The sequence below is a fragment of the Sus scrofa genome, chromosome 13, assembly GCF_000003025.6.
Source record: "Sus scrofa isolate TJ Tabasco breed Duroc chromosome 13, Sscrofa11.1, whole genome shotgun sequence".
NCBI classification, from domain to species: domain Eukaryota; kingdom Metazoa; phylum Chordata; class Mammalia; order Artiodactyla; family Suidae; genus Sus; species Sus scrofa.
In genome coordinates this window covers 97,047,496-97,074,734 of record NC_010455.5, presented here as the reverse complement: position 1 = coordinate 97,074,734, position 27,239 = coordinate 97,047,496, and the positions used below count along the sequence as shown (strand labels likewise).

The 27,239-nt window shown below is 39.2% G+C and overlaps 1 protein-coding gene and 1 long non-coding RNA gene across 11 annotated transcripts in view; one reads left to right on the top strand and one right to left on the bottom strand.

Annotated features, from left to right (window-relative positions):
- The window catches only part of VEPH1 (ventricular zone expressed PH domain containing 1), a 379,885-nt gene that overhangs the window by 291,472 nt on the left and 61,174 nt on the right, over positions 1-27,239 (top strand). The window lies entirely within an intron of this gene.
- On the bottom strand, positions 6,734-26,722 carry LOC106505727. The gene is made up of 3 exons (XR_001300396.2): positions 24,825-26,722; positions 15,757-15,803; positions 6,734-6,870 (listed from the first exon to the last, which is right to left on the bottom strand). It is a non-coding gene; the product is annotated as an uncharacterized LOC106505727 (long non-coding RNA).

Below are 27,239 nucleotides of genomic sequence, written 5' to 3'. Positions count from 1 at the left end.
TCTCTCATCTCTGGGTTGGGGATAATAATATTTATGGAACAGAATTGTTGTGAGGCTTAAATATCATGTGAAAGCCTCGAATAGAGAATCATTACCTTAACAGGTGCTTGATAATGACACTCCATTTTTTATGTATCACTAAGGAAGTAAGAAATGCTACCAATGAAATTATGATGCAATGCCTTAGTAGTGGTCCAATGAGTAGTGACTTACTTCAAAGTGTCTTTTATCTGTTCTGAGGGATTTAGTAATTTCTTCTGACTTCAGGTACTGTGTGTGGTATGCAGTAGGTAATTCTACAGATTGGTATCTATTTCAGCAGCAAGATGAAACATGGCTTTATTTCCTGTTGATGTCTTCCACTCTTATATAAAACACTTAATGGTTGTCTTGGAAGACCATATAACTATGGTCATTCCTCCAATGATGGCTCTTTGGTTCACTAATGCCACATTTCATCCCAATCCTCTATTTCTATGCTTTTCTGTGTATATGATAACTTTTTTTTTCAACATAAAATTATTCTACAATTTTTAAGACATACTATAAACAGCAGTTAACACATGTAGAGTCAACCACGTACATAATTCAATTGAAGTTACAACACAAAGACCTGGGGCCAAGTTCAAGTGAAACCTGGTCATAGTCATTCCTGGTAGACGATGATTGCAAAACACCACTGGTTATAAGATACATCCCAGGAGTTCCCGTCGTGGCGCAGTGATTAACGAATCCGACTAGGAACCATGAGGTTGCGGGTTCAATCCCTGCCCTTGCTGCCCTTGCTCAGTGGGTTAACGATCCGGCGTTGCCGTGAGCTGTGGTGTAGGTTGCAGACGCGGCTCGGATCCCGCCTTGCTGTGGCTCTGGCGTAGGCCGGTGGCTACAGCTCCGATTGGACCCCTAGCCTGGGAACCTCCATATGCCGTGGGAGCGGCCCAAGAAATAGCAAAAAGACAAAAAAAAAAAAAAAAGATACATCCCAATTTCATAGCTGTTAAATAATAAGAGAAAGTGCAAATAAATACCCAAAAGTATATTCATTTAAGGGTACCACAGTATTTAAAACTGTATGTAAAAATTTTGTGAACAGTAAAGTATATGGCAAATGTAAAAAATCGTAAAGTCTTTTAAAATGCTCCCAGTGCATCCATTCTCAAAGGTATGAGATCAACCACTCCTGTGTGTGCTTACCCTCTGTATTAGTCAGGGTTCTCCTTTTATTCCATTAAGGCCCCCAGTGGATTGGAGGAGACCCAACTATATTGACGAGGCTGGATCTCTTTATTCAGTCTGTTGATTCAAAGTGCTAATCTCTTCCAGATACACCTTCACAGATACACCCAGAAATAATGTTTTATCTGGGCATCTTTAGGCCAGTCAAGTTGACATATAAAATTAACCATCACACCCTCTGTTTTGATGGAAATGAAGATGGCTAATGTCTACCCACAAGCCATGTTTCTGGTGCCTCTAGGTCCCCCTTCCTGTGTTCTCCTTTATCCAAGTCCCCTTGCCTGACAGGGAAGCTGAACAGGGAATGAATGGACCAAGATGGCAGAGGAGAGGGAAGGGGCACCTGGTGTCACAGATTGGGGAGCCAGGGGGTAAAGTGGGGATAGTGTCTGAATAGGAATTCAGACCAAGTAGGAGGAGCATCTCCAGAAGAGCCCTAGAGGTCAACCCTACCAGACATAAGAGTAGGAAAGCAAGGCCTGGAGCCGAGCTAGAAGCTGGGGACCCAGGGAACAGCAAAGGGAGGCATACAGCGGAGTGGGTAGAATGGGTGGTATGCTGTAGGATCTGCAGAGGATCAGGACAGGCCCCAAGGCAGGGCTTTTCCAGGTACTTGCCTTGAAGAGGAGAGTTCTATTCAATGTGCTTTGAAGAGACAGGTTTCTGCTTCTTCATGTCCTCCTTCTATCAGCAAGTTACACAAGGCCCTACAGTCTTATAACTGACAGAACAGACCACCAGCTCCAGCAGAGGCCTGAGCTCCTGGATGTTGCCATGAGAACCTCAGCCTTTCAGAGCAGTTTCCATATTGACATTCTTCTCATTCTACACCCTCGACCCAGCACATATTGAACTTGTCTACTTCAAAGAAAAACTTTCTGGGGATATGGGGAGGGGAACCAGAAATCCTAGAATTTCTTGTGTGTTTTTCTATAAGATAATAATCAGACACATTGTGTTTGCATAGTTCCTTATGCCTTTGTGAACAAGCCTTTTTTAAAGCTTTCATCAAATAGAAATAGGATACATTTCCTTTGTCTTTCAGTCAATAAAATGATTAGAATTCACTTTGGTACTGAGAACCTAGAAGAGTTACAAAATATTCAAATAATGCAAAAATGTAAAATACTCTAACAAATGACAGACTTACTTGTTCAGAGGAATAACTGTGCATCATGAGACTTCATTGGTGGGATCGGGGGGAGATAATAATAAATTCTAAATTTTCCTTTATGAATTCTTTTAGAACTCTTTTTTGCCTTGTGTAACCACCAGTCCACTTATGTCAGAATAATAAACATTTGTCAGTATAGTACACATTTATATACATATATACATATTATTTTATACAGGAGTTATAACAGCAAAACAGTTTTTACATGTATTTTGTACACATTAATCTTATTATGTCATTGTCTTAAATCTGCCCCCCCACTCCCCTGCCTGTCTTTATCTGTTTACCTAAGCTGGTATTTCATGTAATCAGAAAAACTTTGCATGTTGCACTGTTCTTAATGGAGATTCTCTCCTACACCCCAGATAACCTCTGGGAGTATTCTGTTACTCTTAATTCAGAGCTATTGTAATATGGAGGAAATGGTCTAAACATTTTTGTTGTTGTTTTTTAAAATTTTTATTTTATTTTTAGGTTTTTATTTTTTCTATTATAGTTGATTTACATTGTTCTGTTAATTTCTTCTGTACAGCAAAGTGACCCCGTCATATGTGTGTATACACACACACACACACACACACACACACACACACACACACACACATTCTTTTTCTCACATTATCCTCCATCATGTTCCATCACGAGTTACTGGACATAGTTCCCTGTGCAGGATCTCATTTCTTATCCACTCCACATACAATAGTTTGCATCTGTTAACCCCAGACTCCCAGTCCATTTCACTCCCTCCCCCTCTGCCTTGGCAACCACAAGTCTGTTCTCCAAGTTCATGAGTTTCTCTTCTGTGGAAAGGTTCATTTGTGCCATATACTAGATTCCAGATATAAGTGATATGATATAGTAGTTGTCTTTCTCTTTCTGACTTACGTCACTTAGTATGTCTCTAGTTCAATCCATTTTGCTGCAAATGGCATTATTTTGTTCTTTTTATGGCTGAGTAGTATTCCATTGTGTATATATACCACATCTTCTTAATCCATTCATCTATTGATGGACATTTAGGTTGTTTACATGTCTTGGATATTGTGAATAGTGCTGCAATGAGCATAGGGGTGCCTCTATCTTTTTCAGTGAAAGTTTTGTCCAGATATGTGCCCAGGTGTGGGATTGTTGGGTCATATGGTAGTTCTATATTACTTTTCTGACATACCTACATACTGTTTTCCATAGTGGTTGTACCAATTTACATTCCCACTAACAGTGAAGGAGGGTACCTAAACATTTTTTTAAGAGAAAAAAAAATGTTCATGTTTGCCCAAACTCTCTCATAAACACAAAATTCAGAGTAGGGCCTATCTTTTTTATTTCATTTTATTTTTATTAATTTTTATTTTATATTATAGTTGATTTACAATGTTGTATTAATTTCAGGTTTACAGCAAAATGATTCAGTTATACATATACATACATGTATTCTTTTTCCGATTGTTTTTCCATATGGGTTATTACAGAATATTAAGTAGAGTTTTCTGTGCTATGCAGTAGGTCTTTGTTGATTACCTATTTTATTTACAGTAGTGTGTACATGTTCATCTCAAATCCCTGATTTGTTCCCCCACCACCTTTCCCCTTTGGTAATCATAAGTTTATTTTCTAAGTCTGTGAATCTATTTCCCTTTTGTAAATAGGTTCATTTGTATCATTTTTTTTAAGATTCCACATGTAAGTGATATGTGATATTTATCTAGGCCCATCTTTTTAATTTAACCAAAACCACAGTCTAAAATGTCTGTCTTGAAAGATTAGCCATTTAATAGTGTCATCTCCTGAAATCCTCCTGTTATATCAGCCTCAGGTGAATACAGATCAAATTCCACTGCAGCCAGTACTGTCATTGTGAGATTCCAGTGTAAAGAAGTCACCAATAGAATGTAAGATAGCCAAATAAACTAGACCAAGTTCTTCTAAGAAAGGATCTCCGCATTTATCATTAAGTTAATAGTACCACAGGGTGTTGGAGTTAGAAGAACTTTGGAGCACGTAGGGTCCAACCTCCCCCACCATGGAGAAGTCCCTTCCTTGTCATCATTGGCAGGTGTCATTCTCAGCTACTCAAATACTTCTAGGTATGAATTCGTTGCTTTATCACAGTCCACATGTTTTTTAAACATTTTCTGATTATGAAAATAATATTTATTATAGAAAATTTAGAAAAAAAAAAGACTATTAAGATAAAATATAGGAGTTCCCGTTGTGGTGCAGCCGAAACAAATCCGACCAGGAACCATGAAGTTGCAGGTTTGATCCTTGGCCTTTCTCAGTGGGTTAAGGATCTGGCATTGTCGTGAACTGTGGTGTAGGTTGCGGGCACAACTCAGATCTGGCGTTGCTGTGGCTGTGGTGTAGGCTGGCAGCTACAACTCCAATTGAACCCCTAGCCTGGGAACCTCCATATGCTGCAGGTGCAGCCCTAAAAAGACAAAAGACAAAAGAAAAAAAGTTAAAATATAATAAAAATTACCCATAATTCCCAAACCTAAAAACATCCAATAGAAATGTTTGGATGGGGAGTTCCCACTATGGCTTAGCAGGTTAAGAACTCAGCTAGTATCCATGAATATGCAGGATTGATCCTTGGCCTCGCTCAGTGGCCTAAGGATCCAGAATTGCCGTAGGCTGCAGCATAGGTCACAGATGTGGCTGAGATCTGTCATGGCTGTGGCTGTGGTGTAGGCCTGTTGTAGCTACAGCTCCCATTCGAACCCTAGCCTGGAAACTTCCCTATGGTTCAGATGTGGCCCTGAAAAGAAGAAAAAAAGAGAAAAAAAGAAAGAAATGTTTGGATGTGACCCCTAGTGAATTACTCATCCTTTGTATTGTTTTTTGAAAAATTCTACCTTTCGGTAATTTCTAACCTTTGTTCTTAATTCTTTCTCCTGCAGATACATAAAATGTCTGCTCCCTCTTCCCCAAGACACCCTTTCAAATAGTTAATTTGAGACATCCATCCAGCAGCACATATTGAACATTCAGCACATGCCAGATACTGTGCTAGGGCATGGACTAGGAAATTGTCTCTGCCTTTAAGAAACTCAGTAAATAAGTACATATTTACCCAGTAAGTAAAATAAAATAGCAAGCGTTTTTTCTGTGCAGGTCTTCTGCTGACATTGGGAATGCTGAGGTCATCAATATATTCCAACTTTTGTGGAGTTAATATTCTAGTAGAAGAGAAAGATATTAAAGTTTTTTCTTAATTAATTATGAAATTGCCATGTGACCAGTACTATGAGGAAGCACGATGGATAGAGATCATGAAGCGAGAGAGCTGACCTAGTCAGGAAGTTGGGCAGAGCTTCTGGAGGACAAGTTATGGGGCCTGAAACCTGAAGGACAAACAAGAATTATTAGTCCTAAGAGAGGTGGAGGAAAAGCAGACCAGAAAGGTCAGAATGAGACAAGAGCCTTGGGAGAAAAATTTCAAAAGCCTATTGGAAGAATCAGTAGAGGCCAATGTGTCCAGAAATGAGCAGGGAGAAAAGAAAAACTGATGAGGCTGGTGAGACAGAGGACACGGGTTCATCCTGCAGGCTCAGTGGGGAGAGCTACTGACCAGCTTAAACAGGGTCATATGATTAGATCAGCAGTTTTTTAAGTCCTCCAGCTGCTGTGTGGAAAACAGGTTGTTGGAGAAGCAAGAATAGAAAGTGGGAGAAAGATAGGAGGCTGTTAAGATAGTATAGGCAAGCGATGTAACAAGAGCCTGTAAGGGAGTGGCACTTGAAATAGAAATGGAGGGCTAGAAAGATATTTTAGAAATAAAAATTGTAGGACTTGTGATGGATAGAAACCTACTTTCAGAATTCTGGCACCAGCGAATTGGTGGTGGCACCATTCTATAAAGAGAACATGCAAAGGAGGTCAGATTTGAGGGCAAGTCTTGTCTGTGGAGAAGGGACTATGAGTTTGTGATGTGGGGGTCGCTTGGCAGAGTGAGAAGGAGGCAGCTGATCCTGCTGGACAGGGTTGCAAATCCTTGAATATTCTGGGCCTCGAAGAAGGAATCCAGTTTTCTTCAGAGTAAACCTGTCCTTTCACAGTCTCATAGTCAAAGAAGAGAGAGGGTATTCTAATCTTAGGAAAGAGCACATGCAAAGATTCAGGACCAAAGTTAAGGTAAGAGACAACATAAGCAGGCAAGGATCAGAACAGGGTCCTTATTTTTAACTACTTATTTTATTTGTGCTCATGTTCTAAAATTTTTATGATTTAAAAAATATGTATCCTAGCTTTTAAAAGCAAGTGTGGTTGACACTAATTGTCTTAATCCATTCAAGCTGCTATAACAAATTACCCTAGACTTGGTGGTGTTATCAATGACAGCCATTTATTTCTCACGGTTCTGGAGGCTAGGAAGACCAGGATCAAGGCACCAGCAGATTCAGTGTCCGGTCAAGTCCTGCTCTCTGGTTCACAGATGGCCATCTTCTTGCTGTGTCCTCCTATGATGGAAGGGTTGAGAGAGCTCTCTGGGATCTCTTTTGTAAAGGCACTGATCCCATTCTTAAGGGTTCTTCCCTTATCACCTAACACCTCTCAAAAGTCCCACCTCCAAAAACCATCACATCAGAGATTAGGTTTCAACACATGAATTCTAGGGGACACAAACATTCAGTCTCTATCACTGATGCATTACCACAGCCCCCCTCCAGTGAAGAGCTTGGTGCCCCAGCTGCTGAGAATGCTCTTGGCAGCACCCTTCAGCTTTCATTCCCTTCAAGGATTGCCTCAGCTACAGAGAGCCACCTGGCCAATGTCACTTTTCTTCCTGGGGCAGCTGACATTGAATAAATGGTTGCTTGGAGGAGTATAAAGACCTGCCACTTAGGTCCAACTTAGAACAGCTCCATAGAGCTATTGAGCTCTCCATGGGGTTAGCTGAGACTGTCTTTGGGGCTGCATCAAAACTCAACTTGTCCCCTTCTAATCTTGATTCTTCTCCACTCCCTCCCATGAGTGTTAATTCCAGGGATACTCCTTTTTTAAAAAAATTGAAGTAGAGTTGATTTAGAAAGTTGTGTCGGTTTCTAGTATACAACAAAGTGATTCAGTTATACATACACAGACACACAGAGACACACACACACACATATATATATCCTTTTTCATATTCTTTTCCATAATGATTTATTACAGGAATTTGAATATGGTTTCCTATGCTATACAATAGAACCTTGTTATTTATCCATGCTCTATGTAGTAGTTTGCATCTACTAGTCCCAAACTCCCAGTCCAACCCTCTTCCATCCCCTCCCCCCTTTGGCAACCACAAGTCTGTTCTCTATGTCTGTGAGTCCATGTTTCATAGATAAGTTCATTTGTGTCATATTTTAGATTCCACATATAGGTGATATCATACAGTGTTTGGCTTTCTCTTTTGGACTTATTTTGCTTACTATGATAATCTCTAGGTCCATCCATGTTGCTGCACATGGCATTATTTCATTCTTTTTTATGGCTGAGTAACACCACATGTATATACCATATTTTCTTTATCCATTCATCTATTGATGAACATTTAGGTTGTTTCCATGTCTCAACTATTGTGAATAGTGCTGCCATGAACATAGGGGTGCATGGATCTTTTCAAATTATGGTTTTGTCTGGCTATATGCCCAGAAGTAAGATTGCTAGATCATATGGTAACTCTATTTTTAGTTTTTTGAGGAACCTCCATACTGTCCTCCATAGTGTTTTCACCAATTTACATTCTCACCAACAGTGTCGGAGGGTTCCCTTTTCTCCATACCCTCTCCAGCATTTGTTATTTGTATACTTATTAATGATGACCATTCTAACTGGTATGAGGTGGTACCTCATTGAAGTTTTGATTTTCATTTCTCTAATAATTAGCAATGATGAGGATCTTTTCATGTGCCTATTAGCCATCTGTGTGTCTTCTTTGAGAAAATGTATGTTTAGGTCTTCTGCCCTTTTTTTGATTGGGTTGTTTTGTTGTTATTGCTAAATTGTATGAGCTGTTTGAATATTTTTGGAAATTAAGCCCTTGTGTATAGCATCATTTGCAAATATTTTCTCCCAATCCATAGGTTGTTCGTTTGTTTGTTTGTTTTGCTTATGGTTGGTTTCCTTTCCTGTGCAAAATCTTATAAGTTTGACTAGGTCCCATTTGTTTATTTTTGCTTTTATTCTATTGCCTTGGTAGACTGACCTAAGAAAACATTGTATTGTTTATGTCAGATAATGTTTTGCCTATGTTCTCTTCTAGGATTTTTATTGTGTCCTGTCTTATATTTAAGTAGGTGAGCCATTTTACATTTATCTTTCAGTGTAGTGAGAGGGTGTGTTTTAACTTCATTGATTTTTATGCAGCTGTTCAACTTTCCCAAGGATACTTCTCAATAAACATCCTGCACCTTAAATTCTGTCTCAGGGTCTGCTTTCCAGAAAGTCCAGCCAGACTGAGAGTAAGTAAAGGCATAGGGTAGAAGAAAATCAAAGCAGAAAGAATAGTCACTAGGATATAGCAGATGAAATGCATGTTATGAAGTTCTACCCACTGTAAAGTGCATATAGGGTTCGGAGCTGACTTTGTGCTTTCATGCAGCCGAAATTAGGAGCAACATTCAATCAAATCCATGAGTCACACTTTCCCAAACTAAAAATAAACCAGTTGCCCAGAGGAAGAAAATACTCCCAGGACTGAGACCCAAGAATTTTTTCCTGTGGGGTCTCACAAAGAAAATTCTAAAAGAGCAAAAACAACCTTCATAGCTCCCCAGGAAAGGCATAGCATGTTTCACAAGGATGTGTAAGCGTACAAACAACCTCATCACTTCAAGAATGTAAATAATGCAGTTTTCCTTATTGCTTTATTGCTTTGTATTTGACTTAATTTATGTCTTGAGCCCTAAATCCCATCTTACCTGGTAGCGAAACAATTGTCAACAGGGGCAATTCAGGGGAAACTTGATCAACTAGGAATATTCTCCATTTATTTAGGTTTTTCCTATTCCCCCTTCTCCACAGTATTCCCAAATATATTATTTATGTAACAAGGTTCATATCCTGGTTCTTCATGGTCCTGAAATTTTTAACCTCAAATCCTGACTTGGGAGACTTAAGACCCTATTTTCTCAAAGTGTTATTTCTTCTGTGAGTTTCAGAAGCTTATTATGAAATTTAAAGGCTGATAATTCACTATTACTTCTCTCGAATGTCTTTGTGTGTGTGTGTGTCTTTTGTCCTTTTAGGGCTGCACACGTGGCACATGGAGGTTCCCAGGCTAGGGGTCTAATTGGAGCTGTTGCTGTGACCTACACCACAGCCACAGCAATGCCAGACCTTTAACTCACTGAGCGAGGCCAGGGATCAGACCCGCAACCTCATGGTTCCTAGTCGAATTCATTTCTGCTGCACCATGATGAGAACTCCTCGAGCTTCTTTTCACATTCCTTTTCTAAGTCAATAGATGCCTCCGAAGTCTGAATGATGTTTCCAATGAAAACCCAACAGAACAGAAGCTCAGAGGGTGAATCTCCAAGATTTTGCCAACATTCCCAGCATGCTCAGCTCCATGGCATTGTATGTGCACTTTTGCATAAGCGCAGGAGCTACCATACAGGCAAACGCTATGCAAAACTGCATGGGCCCATTCTCCATCCAGCACATTGGTGCTGTTTTTAGGGTCGCCATTGAGAAATTATGCAGAGCCCAGCATGAGCTTTATTTCCATCTCTTCCTCCTACCCAGCATCTGAGAATATGTGGCCCTTCTCAGGAATTTCACAGCAAGAGCATAAGAACATGACCACCAAGAGAAGGAGACAAGATGGCAGAGTAGAACTCAAGCTCACCTTCTCTCATGAAAACACCAAAATCACAACTAACCGATGAACAACCATTGACAAAAAAGACTGGAAACTGCCCAAAAAAAAAAAAATTCTATACCCAAACCACAAAGAGATGATAGGAGAGGCACTTTCATGACATAAGTGAATACTATACCTACCAGGTGGGCAAGAGCACAAACTGAAAAATAACTATACCATAGAGGTTCTTCCACAGGAATGAGGGTTCCGAACTCCACATCAGGTTCCCCAGCCTGGGGGTCTGGCATTGAGAGGAGGAACCTACAGAGCATTTGGCCTTGAAGGCCAGGGGACTTGAGTGTAGGAGCTTCATAGGACTGGGAGAGACAGAAACCCCACTCTTAGAGGGCACACATGAGGTTTCACCTGCAGTGGGTCCCAAGGCAAATCATTAACTCCATAGGAATCTGGACCAGACCTACCTGTGGATCTTGGAGGGTGTCCTAGGGAGGCAGGGGTCAGCTGTGGCTCACTGTGGGAGCAGGACACTGGAGGCAGTAGCCCCAGGGAATAATCATTGGCCTGAGCTCCCCTGGAGGTTGCCATTTTGGAAATGGGATCTGGCCCCACCAAACAGTCTGCAGGCTCTAGAGCTGGAATGCCTCAGGCCAAACAACCAACAGGGTGGGAAAAGATGTCCACATCAGCACACAGGCTGCCCAAAATCATCCTGGGCACACGGCCACCTCTAAACACATCCCTTGACATGGCCCTGCCCATCAGAGGGACAAGAACCTGCTCTACCTACCAGTGGGCAGGCACCAGTCTCTTCCACCAGGAAGCCTGCTCAAGCCCCAGGATCATCTTCACCCACCAGAGGACAGACTCCTGAAACAAGAGGAATTAAAATCCTGCAGCCTGCAGAAAGGAAACCAAAAATACAGAAAGCTAGAAAAAATGAGACAGCATAGAAATATGTGCCAGACAAAGGAACAAGACAAAACCTCAGAAGAACAAGTAAGGGAAGTGGAGATAGGCCTCCTACCCAAAAAGGGATTCAGAGTAATGATGATAAAGATGATCCAAGATCTTGGGAGAAAAAATGGAGACATAGAACAAGAAATTACAAGAAAGTTTGACAAAGAACTAGAAGATTTAAATAAACAGAGATGAATAATACAATGCTGAAATGAAAAATACTCTTGAAGGAATCAATAGCGAAGCACATGAGACAGAATAACAAATAAGTGAGCTAGAAGACAGATTGGTGGAAATCACTGCCACAGAACTGAATAAAGAAAAAAGAATGAAGGCATTCCCATCATGGCTCAGCAGGTTAAGAACCCAGCATAGTGTCTGTGAGGATGTGAGGTAAATCTCTGGCCTCACTCAGTGGGTTAAGGAATCAGTGTTGCCTCAAGCTGCAGCATAGGTTGCAGATGTGGCTTGGATCCAGTGTTGCCATGGCTGTAGTGTAGGCCTGCAGCTGCAGCTCTGATTAGCTCCCATGCTCAGGAACTTCCATAAAAAGTAAAAAGAAAAGGGAATTAAAAGAAATAAGCACAGTCTAAGAGAACTTTGGAACAAAATTAAATGCCCTAATATTCACATGTAGGGATCCCAGAAGGAGAAGAAAGAGAGAGGGAGGGCTGGAAAAAAATATTTGAAGAGATAATAGCCAAAAGCTTCCCTGATGTGGAAAAGAACCTAGGAGTCACTCAATTCTAGGAAGAACCAAGAATCCTATACAGAATAAATAAACCCAAGGAGGAGCATGCCAAGACACATATTAATCAAATTGACCAAAATTAAAGACAAAGAGAAAATATTGAAAGTAACAAGGGAAAAGCCACAAATAACATACAAAGGACTCTCTATAAGGGTATCTGCTGATTTTTGTCAGTAGAAACTCTAGAGGCCAGAAGGGAGTGGCACAATATATTTAAAGTGATGAAAGAGAGGAGTTCCCTGATGGCTTAGCTGGTTAAGGATACAGTGTTGTCACTGTCGTGGCTCTGGTTACTGCTCTGGCATGGCTCAGTCCAGGAACTTCTGCATACCATGGGCATGGCCAATAAAATAAATAAAGTGACAATAGGGAAAAACTTCTAACCAAGAATACTCTACCTAGCAATTCTCTCATTCAGATTCAACAGAGAAAAGCTTTACAAACAGACAAAAGCTAAGAGAACTCAGCTCCACCAAACCAGCTTTACAACAAATCCTAAAGGAATTTCTCTAAGCAGAAAATAAAAGGCCTAACTAGAAGCAAGAAATGGAAAAACTCACCAGTAAAGGCAAACATATAATATAGGAAATCATCCACACACAAATATGATATCAAAACCAGCAATTGTGAGGAGAGTACAAATGCAGGATATTGGAAAGGCATTTGAAGTTAAAAGACCAGCAATTTAATACAATCTTGCATATATATAGGCTGTACATCAAAATCTAATGGGAGCCTGCAGTTCCCATCATGGCTCAGCAGTAATAAACCTGACTAGGATCCACAAGGATTTGATCCCTGGCCTCATTCAGTGGGTTAAGGATCTGGCATTGCTGTGAGCTGTGGTGTAGGTCACAGATGTGGCTCAGATTCCGTGTTGCTGTGGCTGTGGAGTAGGCTGGCAGCTGCAGTTCCAATTTGACCCCTGGCCTGGGAACTTCCATATGCTGTGGATGCAACCCTAAAAAAATTTTTTTTAATAAAAACAAAGAAAAACCTAATGGGAACCATAAACCAAAAATCTACAATAGATATACATACATAAAAGAAAAAGCAATCCAAACCTAAAACAAAAGATAATCATCAAATCACATGAGAAGAGAACAAGAGGAAAGGAAGAAACAGACCTACAAAAATAAATCTAAAGCAGTTAACAAAATGGTAATAAGAACATATCAATGATAACCTTAAATGTAAATGGATTAAATTCTCCAGTCAAAAGACATAGACTGGCCCAATGCATACAAAAACAAGACCTGTATACATGCTGTCTACAAGAGATCTGGTTCAGATCTAGGGACACATACAGACTGAAAGTGAGGGGATTTAAAAAGGTTTTCCACACAAATGGAAATCAAAAGGCAACTGGAGTAGCAATTCTCATATCGGACAAAAGATACTTTAAAATAAAGGTGGTTACAAGAGACAAAGAAAGACCATATGTAAGAATCAAAAGATCAATCCAAGAAGAATGTAGAACAATTATAAATGCATGTACACCTAAATAGGGATATCTCAATTTATCAGGCAAATGCTAAGAGCCATAAAAGGAGAAATTGGCAGTAACACAATAATAGTAAAGGACTTTAATAATATCCCACTTGCATCAGTGGACAGATCATCCAGACAGAAAGTCAGTAAGGAAACACAGGCCTTATATGACACACTAGACTAGATGGACTTAATTGATATTTATAGGCTATTCCATCCCAGAGCAGCAGAATACACATTCTTAGGTGCACATGGAACATTCTCCAGGATAAAGCACATGCTGGGCCACAAATCAACCCTCAATAAATTTTTAAAAATTGAAATCATTTGAAGTCTGATTGAGAAGATAGGAGCAGCAAGGGAGGGCAAAAAAAATGGTCTACAGATCAAATGAATAACAAGAGGTTTCTTTTTTAAATCTATGTTTATGATGTCAAACTCAGGTTCAGCTGCTTGCCACTCAAAAGCCAATAATTTGAGAGGCAGTGTCAGTAGAAAGGAAAATTGCTTTAATCAGGAAAGCCAGCAATCTAGAGAGAAGGTGGGCTCCTGTCAAGAGACTAACTCTGAAGATTCTGCTTAGCCATGACAGCTTTTAAAGGAGAAAAGAGGTGGAGGAATCTCAGAGAATCATTGAGGCAAGAGGTTGGGTTCTGCTTCATTCTCCATTGAGTACAGACCAGGTGACTCAGTTATCTTGCCTGACTGATCTGCCTGCAGGATTTCTAAGGGGGCAGTTAGGGGTAGAGAGCTAATCATTTTTTAACAGCTTAATCCTTCATTCTTGCTTCTTTTTATTTAGGAAATGAAATTTGGACAAAGCATGATGTACACTCAGGGGAGCATAAGTCAGGAATTATGTCAAATTGCCTAGTGATCTCATTCCTGTAACTAGGTTCTTTTAAGGTTAGAAAGGAACAGAAATGAACAAACAGAAAAGGGTCAAAAGAGCTGTTTTCAGTTAATTGATTTTTATCATTTTTTGTTTGTTTTTTAAAAATAGAATGCTGCTGTGAAAACCAATGGCACACACTAGTTTATAGAACAAATAGAAGTAATTAGGGTAGGGGCTCAAACTATGTGGTCCAGACGGACAGCATGTGGTAAGACATAATTAAAGTCAGGGATGCATTTTAGAGCAGAGGAACAGATAGACTGTATAACTTTCAAGTAACCTTTCACAAGGATCTTCCAACTGGAATTAGGATTCTGTGTTATTTATTTATGTAGTATTTACATATTTGAGATATCTGCTTCCAGAAAGCAAAAAGTTGTGAAAGTTTTGTCTTTGTTGTTTGTTTTAAATAAAAGCTCCTGAGAAAAACATGAGGTTGTCCCCCAAAAAATGAAAAAATTATGGAAATTATGTTTATTTTGGTGTCTGCCTACACTACGTAAGGCCAGGCAGTTTGTTTTACATTTCAAACAACTGGAAAGGATGCAAGGGTGGGAGTGAGGGTGCAAGTTCAAAGGCTGCTGAGGTTACAGTGAGGGTAGAAGGGCAAAGTACCTCCACTTCATCTACAAAGTTCAAGAGGTCAAGGAACCCCCTGAAGTTCTAATTAAAATAGCAGATGCCAGAGAGTTCTGTTTGCTAAGATGCTGAAAACATGAAAAGACTAAATTAATGGTCTGGATCACTGTGGGAGCAGGCAGTTTCGGTTTATATCTGCAACCAAAAGAGATAGAGAGATGCTTTCTGTAAATGAGAATATGCGACTTGAAGGTAACCTATTTAAATAGGGAGTTTGGGTCATCATTATCCCGAAGGAAAACGAGCAGACTCATATAGCTGAATATCTTCTTGGTGTAATTAAGGAGAGATACATCATTACTGTGAAGTTAGTCCCTGATGTTAAAGGCATACCTTGGGGGTGGGGGGCGTTTTGTTTTTTTGTTTGTTTGGGTTTTCTTGATCATGCTCACAGCATGCAGAAGTTCCTGGCCCAGCGTTTGCACCCATACCACAGTGGCAACCTGAGCCACAGCAATGGAAACACTGGATCCTTAACCCATGGAGCCACGAAGGAACTCCAAGGCATACTTGTTTTATTTTACTTTACTGTGTTTCACAATTTTACAAATTAAAAGATTGTGGCAACGCTGCACGGAGCAAGTCATTTTTCCAACAGTACTTGCTCGCTTCCTGACTCTGTATCACATTTTGGTAATTCTTGCAATATTTCAAACTTTTTTCATTATTACTATGTTATGGTGATCTGTGATTGGTGACCTTTAATGTTATTATTTCATTTGTTGGGGTGCCATGAACTATACCCATATATGCCTGCAAGCTTAACTGATAGATGTTGTGTGTGTTCTGATTACTGTACTTACCAGCAGGGTCACCTGTATCTCTCCCTCTCCTAGAGCCTCCCCATTTCCTGAAACACAATAATATTGAAATTAGGCCAATTAATAGCTGTACAATGGCCTCTAAGTGTTCAAGTGGAAGAGTCACATATCTCTTACTTTAAATCAAACACTAAAAATGATTAAGCTTACTGAGGAAGGCATGCCAAAAGCTGAGATAGACCAAAGGCTAGTTCTCTTGCACCAGTTAACCAAATTGTAAATGCAAAGGAAAACTTCCTGAAGGAAATAAAAGTGCTGCTCTAGGAGATCCGTTGTGGTACAGAAGATTAAGGATCTGGCATTGTCATTGCAGCAGCTTGGGTCGCTGTCATTGCATGGGTTCAGTCCCTTGCCTGGGAACTTCCACATGCAACTGGCATGGCCAAAACAAATAAACAAAAAGGTGCTACTCCATTGAACACATGAATGATAAAAAAGCAAGATAGCCTCATTGTTGATGTGGGGAAAGTAGTAGTGGTCTGGATAGAAGATCAAACCAGACATAACATTCCTTAAACCCACACCTAAGTCAGAGCAAGACCCTATCTCTCCTCAGTTCTCTCTAGGCTGAGAGAGGTGAGGAAGATGGAGAAGAAAAGCTCCCAGGGCTTGGTTAATGAGGTTTAGGGAAAGAAGCCCTCTCCACAACATAAAAGTACAAGGTGAAGCAACAAGTGCCGATGCATAAGCTGCAGCAAGTTATCTAGATCTAGCTAAGATAATGAATGGAGATGACTGCACTAAACAACCTATCTTCAGTGCAGACAAAACAGCCTTATATAGGAAAAAGATGCCATCTAGGACTTTCATAGCTTGAGAGAAGTCCATTCTGAAAATCCTGGGACACTGAAGAATTATGCTAAAACCACTCTGCCTCTGCTCTATAAATGAAACAATAAAGCCTGAATGACAGCACATCTGTTAACAAGTGTGCTGTTGAGACCTTATGCTCAGGGAAAAAAAAAAAAAAGAGAGAGAGAGAGAGATCTTTTAAAATACTACTGCTCTCTTGCAATGCACCTTGTCACCCAAAAGCCCTGATGGAGATGTACAATGATATTAATTCATGCCTCCAAATACAAGGTCCATTCTGCATGCCATGAATCAAGGATAATTTCTATTTTCAAGTCTTATTATAAGTTAAGAAATACATTTCATAAGGCTATAGCTGCCGTAGATGCAATTCCTCCAATGGATCTGAGCAAAGCTATTTGAAAACCTTCTGGAAAGGATTCATCATTCTACATATCATTAAGAACATTCGTGATTCATGGGAAGAGGTCAAAATATCAACATTAGTAGGAGTCTGGAAGAAGTTGATTCCAACCCTCATGGATGACCTTGAGGGGGTTAAGACTTCAGGGGAGGAAGTAACTGCAGATGTGATGGAAATAGCAAGAAAACTAAAATTGGAAGTGGTCCCTGAAGATGTGACTGACTTGCTATAATCTCATAATAAAACTTTAATGGATGAGGAGTTACTTTTTATGGATGAGCCAAAAAAAAGTGGTTTTTGAGCTAGAATATACTCAGTGAAGATGCTGTATGTATATTGTTGAAATGGCAACAAAGGATTTAGAATATTATATAAATTAGTTGATAAAGCAGCAGCAGAGTTTGGGAGAATTGACTCCAATTTTGAAAGAAGCTCAAACTGTAGATAAAACACTATGCAACAGCATTGCATGCTACAGAGAAATCATTCATGAAAGGAAGAGTCAATTGCTGCAGCAGATAACATCATTTTATTTTAAGAAACTGCCACAGCCACCCCAGCATTAAGCAACTACTACCCTGATCAATCAGCAGCCATCAACATTGAGGCAAGACTCTCCATCAGTTTTAAAAAGATTTTAAATTTGATTCAGGCTTAGATGATAGTTAGCACTTTTTAGCAATAAAGTATCTTTTAATTAAGGTGTGCACATTGTTTTTTAAGATATAATGCTATTGCACATTCAATAGGTTACAGTATAGTGTAGACATAATTTTTTATCAGAAGTTTGGAAACCAAAGAATTCTTGAGACTTCATGGCAGTATTCACTTTGCTGTGGTGGTCTGGAATCAAGCCTGCAGTATCTCTGAGCTATGCCCATATATCTGCATGCTAAAGTTTCAATAGTAATATCTCACCTATATTACTGCATAACTCCACAGCAAATATTTGAAAGAATATGATTGTTATATATTATTAAATTATTCAAAATAGAACTATAAAGAATAATAAAATGAACCTCTTACAACCACCAGTTATCTTTTTTAAAAAAAAAGCATTGCAAATGGTTTTGAAGCTCTCTCTATATCTTCTCACCAAATATAACTCATTCCCTACCTTACACAGGTAACTACTGTCCTGAATTTGATAATTATCCTTTTTTGGGGTGATGATTGTTTCTGATCTTTGAGATGACGAAATATATATATATTGAGTTTTTGTGCACAAAGTCAAGTATTTGTTTGGCTGGTGGTTCTCAAGTGTGGTCCATAGACCCCTGAATGGGCCCAAGACCCTTTCAGGAAATCCATGAGGCCAAACTATTTTCATAATAATACAAAGACATATTTACCTTTTGCATTGTGTTATTTGCACTGCTGGTCTAAAATCAGTGGTAGCCAAAACACAAATCAAGACAGTGGCACCATGCTTAGCAGTCATTGTATTCTTTACCACTGTATGCTGGGCTTTAAAAAAAATCACTTAATATTAATTTATTAAATTTCAACTCTTACATCCTGATCTATTAAATGTTCTGTATGTCACAACGGGAAGTAGCACAAAGTACTTCTGTTGCATGCCCAAGTACAAGCATGTCTCAAGGAAAAGCGCTTGTGCAATTGTTTGAGTTGCAGTATGACCATCATTTTTCTTCATGGAATATTTTTTATTTGAAAGAACAATTGGCAGACAAACTGATTATTTCAGTCCTGGGTATTTGACAGACATCTTTCCCCCAAAAAATGATGTGAGCTTTCAAGCAAAAAGTAGAATTTTTGAAAACTTGAATCCCAGAGTATTCTTGACAACTTCTCAGTATTTTGAGATTTCTCTGATGAAATGGGTGGTAATTTTTTAATATTGTATAATGTAATCAAATATACCAACATTTGGAAAATCTATATAACTCTGTAAAGCAGTATTACACTAAATAACCAATACAGGAGTTCCCTTGCGGTGCGGCTGGTTAAGGATCCACCATTGTCACTGCAAAGTCTCCAATCACTGCTGTGGCGTGGGTTTGATCTCTGGCCCCCAAACTTCCATGTGCAGCAGGTGCAGTCAAATAAAAAATGAATATAAATAACCAATAAAAAATGTTACAAAATAACTCATGGTTAAAAAATAATCCTTTTAAAGTGCAAGATAGACCATATATTTTAACAGAATATGAAAAGTTCATTGATAAAGTTTCAAATTCCTAATTTCAACTGGCCTTTAAAAAACTACCACTTGTTAAGTTTGGAGTATAGTATCAAAGGACAGCCATAATTATCTGCAAAGTCTGTTAAAATACTCCTCCCTTTCTGATTCCATCTCTAAAATAGATAAGATAAATAAATAGATTCCATCTATGTATGAGTCTATTTTCTTCATATACTTCAACCAAAACAATATATCACTACAGACTGAATACAACTTCAGCTATCTTCTCTTAATCAAGACATAAAGATATTTGCAGAAATGTAAAATAATGCCTCTCTTCTCACTAAAATTTTTGTTTTGGAAAATATTATGTTGCAAAAATGTGTTATTCATGCTAACATGTAATGGGCTTATTATTGCTTTTTAAATGACTTAATAAATATATTATTTAATTTCTCAATTTTATTTTCTAATACAGTAAATACTGATAGACATCACTCATATCAAGAAAAGGTCTTTGGTATCCTCAATGATTTTTAAAGGCTTATATAAAAGGTCTTGAGGCCAGAAATTTTTAAGAACTGCTGCTTTAATATATACCCAAGAGTATAATTTCTGGCTCATATTTTATCTTTGCTAAATATTTCCAAATTATTCTCAAAAATCATTGTATCAATTTAAACTCATCCTTCTCAGCATTTTGGAATTGTTTCAGACTTTTTAAAATTGTATCAAATAGGTACCAAAGTGGTAATTGAGGAAATTACTCATTGTCCATGTGTTTATTGGCTCTGTAGATTTCCCCTTCTTTGAAATTTCTGTTTACATTTTTTTGCACATTCCTCTATTGTCTTTCATATGAAATTTTAGTGGCTCTTTACAGATTCCAGACATGTATCCTAGTTGGTTTCTCTTCTTTTTTTCACTTTTTAATTCTAGTATTGAGGTATAATATATATACAATAAAACATACATGTCATAATGGTTCAATTCATGAGTTTTGACAAATTGTATAAACCCACTTTATCAACACCCAAAACAAGCTATAAAATACTACTATCACCCCAGAAATTTCCTCATGTTCCTCCATAGCAGCAACCCCCATAGATTAGATTAGTCTATTCCATAACATCACATAAATGGGATCATATAGTTTGTATTGCTTTGTGTCTAGCTTCTTTCTCTCACCATATTTTTAAGATTCATCCATGTGAGTATGTGTATCAGTAAATAGTTCGCTCCTTTTTATTACTGAGTACAATTCTTCTCTATAAATAAACAAACATTTGTTTATCCACTCTTCATCAGATGGACATTTGGTTTGTTCCCAGTTTTTAACTATTGCAAGTAAGGCTGCTATGAACATTCTTATCAAATTTTTGTGTGTATGGCATATGTTTTAATACCTTTTGGGTAAAACATTTAAGAATGGAAAGAAACACTTTCTAAATGTCTGTTTGATCTGTACATGTTATCTATGATGCAGTGGGGTTGGCAATGACTTGGGAGTGCTAGGATGTAGGTTCAATCCCCAGCCTGGCACAGTGGGTTAAGGATCTGGCATTGCTGCAGCTTCAGCTTGATTCTCAACAGCAGCTTAGATCTGATCCCTGGCCCAGGATCTGCATGTGCAGAGGGGTGGCCAAAAATGAAAACAAAACAACAAAAAAAAAGTTCATTTGTATCATTTTTTTAGATACCACATATAAGTTATATCCCATACTTGTCTTTCTCTGTCAGATTTACTTCGCTGAGTACAATAATCTCTAGGTCCATCCATGTTGCTCCAAATGGCATTATTTCATTCTTTTTTATGGCTGAGTAATATTCCATCGTATATATGTACTACATCTTCATTATCCATTCCTCTAATGTTGATGGACATTTAGGTTTCTTCTATGTCTTAGTTATTGTGAACAGTGCTGCAATGAACATTGGGTCCATGTATCTTTTCGAATTATAGTTTTCTCCAGATAGATGCCCAGAGTGGGATTGCTGGATCATATGCTAGTTTTATTTTTAGGTTTTTAAGGAACCTCCATAGTGTTCTCCATAGCAGTTGTACCAATTTACATTTCCACCAACAGTGTAGGAGGGTTCCCATTTCTCCACACCCTCTCTAGCATTTATTGGTTGTAAACTTTTTGTTTTTATTTTTATTACTCTAGGAGATGGATCCAAAAAGATATTGTTGTGGTTTATGTGAAAGAGTACTCTGCCTGTGTTTTCCCCTAGGAATTTTATAGCATTCAGTCTTACATTTAGGTCTTTAATCCATTTTTAGTTTATTTTTGTGTATGGGGTTAGAGAGTGTTCTAATTTCATTCTTTTACATGTAGTAAAAATTTTTTTTTGCCTTTTTTTTCTTTTTTGTCTTTTTAGGGCCACACCATGGCATATGGAAGTTCCCAGGCTAGGGGTCCAATCAAGTTTCAGCTGCTGGCCTACACCACAGCCACAACACCAACAGATCTTTAACCCACTAAGTGAGGCCAGGGATCAAACCTGCATACTCGTGGATGCTAGTCAGGTTCATTACCACTGAGCCACAATGGGAACTCTAAGACTTCCAAAATTATGTTGGATAAAAATGGCAAGATTGGACATCCTTGTCTCTTTCCCGATGTTAAAGAAAATGTTTCCAGTTTTTCACTGTTGAGTATGATATTAGTTGTGGGTTTGTCATATAAGGCCTTTGTTATGTTGAGGTAGGTTCTCTCTATATCCATTTTCTGAAGAATTTTTACCATATATTGGTATTGAATGACCTTAGTTATTTTAAATAAAATAAATTGCATGCAATATTTTTACCTTTTACCTTTTGGAGGCTTCTAACCACATTGCTTCTTGTTTCAGTTAGCTCTCCCTCTTAGTAACTTATTTCTTTATGTGTTTATAATTTTGGTTTGAATTCATGTTAGTGAAGTTTATCTATGGGATTTGTGCAGTGGGGTTACTTTGGATGGATAGATATATACATGGGTAAGTAGTATGGACAGATCTGAATTCTTTTTTCCTACTCAGAGCTCAGAAGCTGACAGTTTGTCATTTCCCTTTGCCTGGACATCTTTCTTCTGGTGGTTTAGACTTTTGAGTCTTAAGATTTTTGCAGAGCCTCAGTTCTGTGTACCCACCTTGTATGACTCAAGGCCTCACCTCTGTCCCCACATCAGAAACCCAACCCTCTCAATTACCAAGCTCACGAAATGTTCCAAAGGTTGGGCCTGGTATCAATACCACCTCACCACTGTTGGTGTCTGGAAGTTTCTCCTGTTTTCTCAAGATCTCATTATCTGAAAGACTATCTGTTATATTCAATCCTTTTTTCTTTTTTTTTTTTTTTCTTTTTTCTCTTTTTAGGGCCTCACCCACTTCACATGGAAGTTTCCAGGCTAGGGGTTGAATCGTAACTACAGCTGCCGGCCTATGCCACAGCCACAGCAACATCAGATCCAAGACACGTCTGCGACCTACACCCACAGCTCACAGCAACGCCAGATCCTTAACCCGCTGAGTGAATCAGAGATTGAACCCATAACCTCATGTTTCCTAGTTGGATTCATTTCCACTGCACCACAACAGGAACTCCTCAATCCTTCATTTTTAGATGTTTTATACTGAGAGATTTTTCAGGGTATCTAGCCTGTTATGACAACAAAAATGAGTTTACAAGCTCCTTGGTTCCTCCCACCAAAGTTGCCAATGAGTAATAGCCACTATTCTGTTATTTTCCAAGTCAGAAATCAAATGCTTAGTGCTTAGAAAAGGGATATTATCCAATTAACAAACAGAAATACAGAAACATTTTCCTCCTATCTAAAAAGTTCCTGGACTTCCCGTCATGGCACAGCAGAAGCGAATCTGACTAGGAACTGTGAGGTTGCAGGTTCGATCCCTGGCCTCACTCAGTGGGTTGGGGATCCGGTATTGCCCTGAGTTGTGGTGTAGGTTGCAGATGTGCCTCAGATCTGATGTTTCTATGGCTCTGACGTAGGCTGGCTCTGATGTTGCCATTACAGGTCTAATTAGACCCCTAGCCTGGGAACCTCCATATGGCACAGGTGCAGCCCTAAAAATAAATAAATAAAAAATAAAAAGTTCCCGCCTAAGCCCTTTATCAGGCTCTAAGAGTTCCTGGATTACTCAAAAAGTTGATGAATAGGGAGAGCTTCCTCTGGGATCATTCCAGAAAGTTAATTGGGAACAGGGAGTATGGAGGCATTTGAAATGATCCAGGGATATCGAGCAGTTTCATGATCTTACGCTGGCTTAAGAACATACTCGCTTAAAGATTCTACTCCATATTTGTTTCTTTTGCTTTGTCTTTCAATCGAAAAAAGCAGCTGAGTCCAAAATAATTAAATATTATACTTTGTAAAAAAAATTTATTTTCTTAGTGAATCTCATGAGTCAGAATTTGAGAAAGAGAATATTATTAGTTTGGAGAAATTGTAACTGAACTTGCTTGTTCAGCAACATTCTGTAGGTCTGAGGAAGAAGACTATGCCATTTCATGGTAATCCCCAGCCCCCACATGAAGTGTTTTCTTTCCTAATTATTATTTCAAAACCTAAACTTCTGTGTTAAAGGCTTTTTACTGAATGGCAACGAGAATAACATAAGCAAATAGTTAGAGAAGAATTTTTTTAATTGAGGTATAGTTGTGATTTATAACATTGTATTGGTTTTAGGTGTACAACATAGTGATTCGAACTTTTTATAAATAGGAGTTCTGGTCATGGTGCAGCAGAAACGAATCCGACTAGGAATCATGACGTTGCAGGTTCGATCCCTGGCATCCCTCAGTGGGTTAAAGATCCGGCACTGCCGTGAGCTGTGGTGTAGGTGGCAGATGTGGCTCGGATCTGGTGTGGCTGTGGCTGTGGTGTAGGCCAGCAGCTATAGCTCCAATCAGACCCCTAGCCTGGGAACCTTCATATGCAGTGGGTGTGGCCCTAAAAAGACAAAAAAAATTATAAATATTACTCCATTTAAAGTTATTATAAAAATTGGCTACATTCCATGTGATGTATAATATATCCTTGTAGCTTACGTATTTTATACATAGTAGTTTTTACCTCTTAATTCCTTGCCCTTATCTTGTCCCTCCCCTATTCCCTCTCCCCACTGGTAACCACTAGTTTTTTCTCTTCATCTGTGAGTCTGCTTCTGTTTTGTTGTGTTTGTTTGTTTGTTTTGTTTTAAAATTTCCACATATGAGTGATGACATACAGTTTTGTTTTTGTCTGACTTATTTCACTAAGCATAGTACCCTCCAGGTCCATCCATGTTGTTGCAAATGGCAAATTTTCATTCTTTTTTATGGCTGAGTAGTATTCTATTGCTACACCATTTTACACTCCCATCAACAGTGTACAAGGGTTGCCTTTTAGAGAATAATGCTTTTTGAAAAACCCAGCCATTTGCATTGTTCCAGAGAACAAGATCAAGCTTCTGATGGCGCACACACACACACACACACACACACACACACACACGCACGCGCGCAAGACAGTGGCTGCCTCTTATGTGAAGGAAATAGGATCTCTAAGATGACTAAATACTCAGACCTGAAGAATATTCAAGGGTAGGAGATGAAATGGGAGGGAAGAGGGTAATGTCATGAAAAAGAATCACTAGCTATAGAAATGCGCCAAAGCAATAATCCATAGGGACTCACAGACTCACCCTTTTAAGCAACATTATGATGCTTTGTTCTTGGCACTCCACCTTCTGTCCATGCAGCCTTTCTTGCAGTAATTCTCTTCACTGCTCTCCTCACACACTGCATCCTGCACCCAGCCCCCAACCCCTGGCTTCCACACTAGAATACTCTATAACTCTCCTGTTAAGCAGAGGGGTTGGCTGATGCAGGGAGATGATCTGGGAAGACCCAGCAGCTACAACAGGAGACAGATGGAAATATATATCAGGAGGTTCCCAGAGCAGAGAAGAAGTGAAAGTTTGGGAGGTAGATAGCTCTGTGACTAAAATGATGGCCCAGCCAAAGGGAGTAGATTCTGAGACTCTGGTCTCTGGGAGTGTTTGTGGTAAGGAGCTGGGCAGGACTCCAGTTCAAAAGGCTGTAGGAACTAAGCAAGAGCAGAGGAAATGAACTGGAAGGACCAGAGAGCAGTTCATTGAAATAGATCCCACAATCAATGGAGTGATCACAGAGATGGAGGCAGGGGTCTACCGGCCAGATTAAGGACTTGGTGTGGCAGATAATTTTCTAAGACATTAAAAAAAAATCTCTTCCCATGCAGCCTCCCCTTCTTTGTGCCCATTATTCTTCCTGATTCAGCAAGAACAAAGAATCATATTCTTAGCCACTAGCTCCAAAACAGGCTCTTAAAATTTGCAACAGAAATGAACTTATTAAGAGTCAAAATATTTTGATTTGTATGAATTGTGCTTTTGAGAGACAAAAAGTTGTTTTGGTTCTTTGGAACCAAAGCTTGGCTTTGAATATCAGAATCCAATGGACTGAACAAAAAGTTTATAGTATAGTCAAAGTTTGTACTATAAACAAGGGAGTTGGAAAGTTCAGGGTGATGATTAAGCCATTTTTTCCCTTCCCCCACAGCCACTGCCCTCTCCCCAAAATCAGAGGAAAATGTTACAGATGGGAGGAAAGAAGATAATTGGGAAAAGATAGAAGGACAACGAGTAATTGATGTGTTCCTAAGAAAGGGGCCATGCTGCTGGAGTGAGAATCTCTAAGAAATCGTAGCTACATTTTTAGGAGGACCCGAGAGCACAGGAGACTTCTGCCTCTCATCTCAGTGTGCAGCGCAGAGACATTGAAAGCCTGTTAGAGAAGCCCATATCCAACATTAGGCTAGAGCTGAGAAGTGGCAAATACTAAGAGATGTCCACGTGGCTGGGCCTGAGCACAGCTCCATAGACACTCAGCACTTTGAGCTGGTGCAGGAAAAGCAGCCAGGGACTTCCAGGCCTCCTACTGAAAAGGACTCAGGTGAGCTGAGAGAGGTCCAGGGATGGGGAATGAAGGCACAGATGCTGGGACATGAGCGGATACCAGTATACAATCATCTGGAAACTGAGTTACCAGATGCCAGATATAGATGACAGAAAATATAAAGACGGTTATCAGACAAATTCACCCCCTTCACCAAAGCCTGTATGAGAGAGATGCTGTTACCATTCCTAACCCCCAGCGTTTAGATCATCTGTGGGACATGGATATACCTTGAATTGGCTGAATTAAGTGTTCTGCTGCATAATGGACATGGCAATCAAGGGCCAAATTAATTAGTTGTAGAGAAATATAGGTACATCTTTACGGATCTGCATCCACAGTAACACTGATCTCCTAAACTACTGGTTTAGGACACAATAAAGTTTCTCTAATTAAATTCTCCAGAGTTCAGATATACACCTAACTATATACCAGGATTTAGTATAAAAGCTACAGTTCAATAAGTGGAATTGGTATAATTAGGAACCATTTGGGGAAAAAAAACGAAGACAGAGCTCCATCATACTTCTTATTCAGAAATAAATTTCTTGTGGGAGTTCCTGTCACGGCACAGTAGAAACGAATCTGACTAGGAACCATGAGGTTGTGGGCCTCGCTCAGTGGGTTAAGGATCAGCATTGCCATGAGCTGTGGTGTAGGTCACAGACACGGCTCAGATCTGGCATTGCTGTGGCTTTGGCGTGGACCAGTGGTTTACAGCTCCGATTCAGCTGCTAGCCTGGGAACTTCCATATGCTGTAAGAGTGGCCCTAAAAAGACAAAATAAATAAATAAATAAATTTCTTATAGATCAAATATTTAAATTCTAAAAAGGAAACTATAATAACACAAATCCATCCCACTCCCTCCCCCTCCCCCTTGTCAACCACAAGTCTATTCTCCAAGTCCATGATTTTCTTTTCTGTGGAAAGAATCATTTGTGCTGTATATTAGATTCCAGATATAAGTGATATCATAAGGTATTTGTCTTTCTCTTTCTGACTTAACTTCACTCGGTATGAGAGTCTCTAGTTGCATCCATGTTGCTGCAAATGGCATTATTTGTTTCTTTGAGGGCTGAGTAGTACTCCATTGTGTATATGTACCATATCTTCCTAATC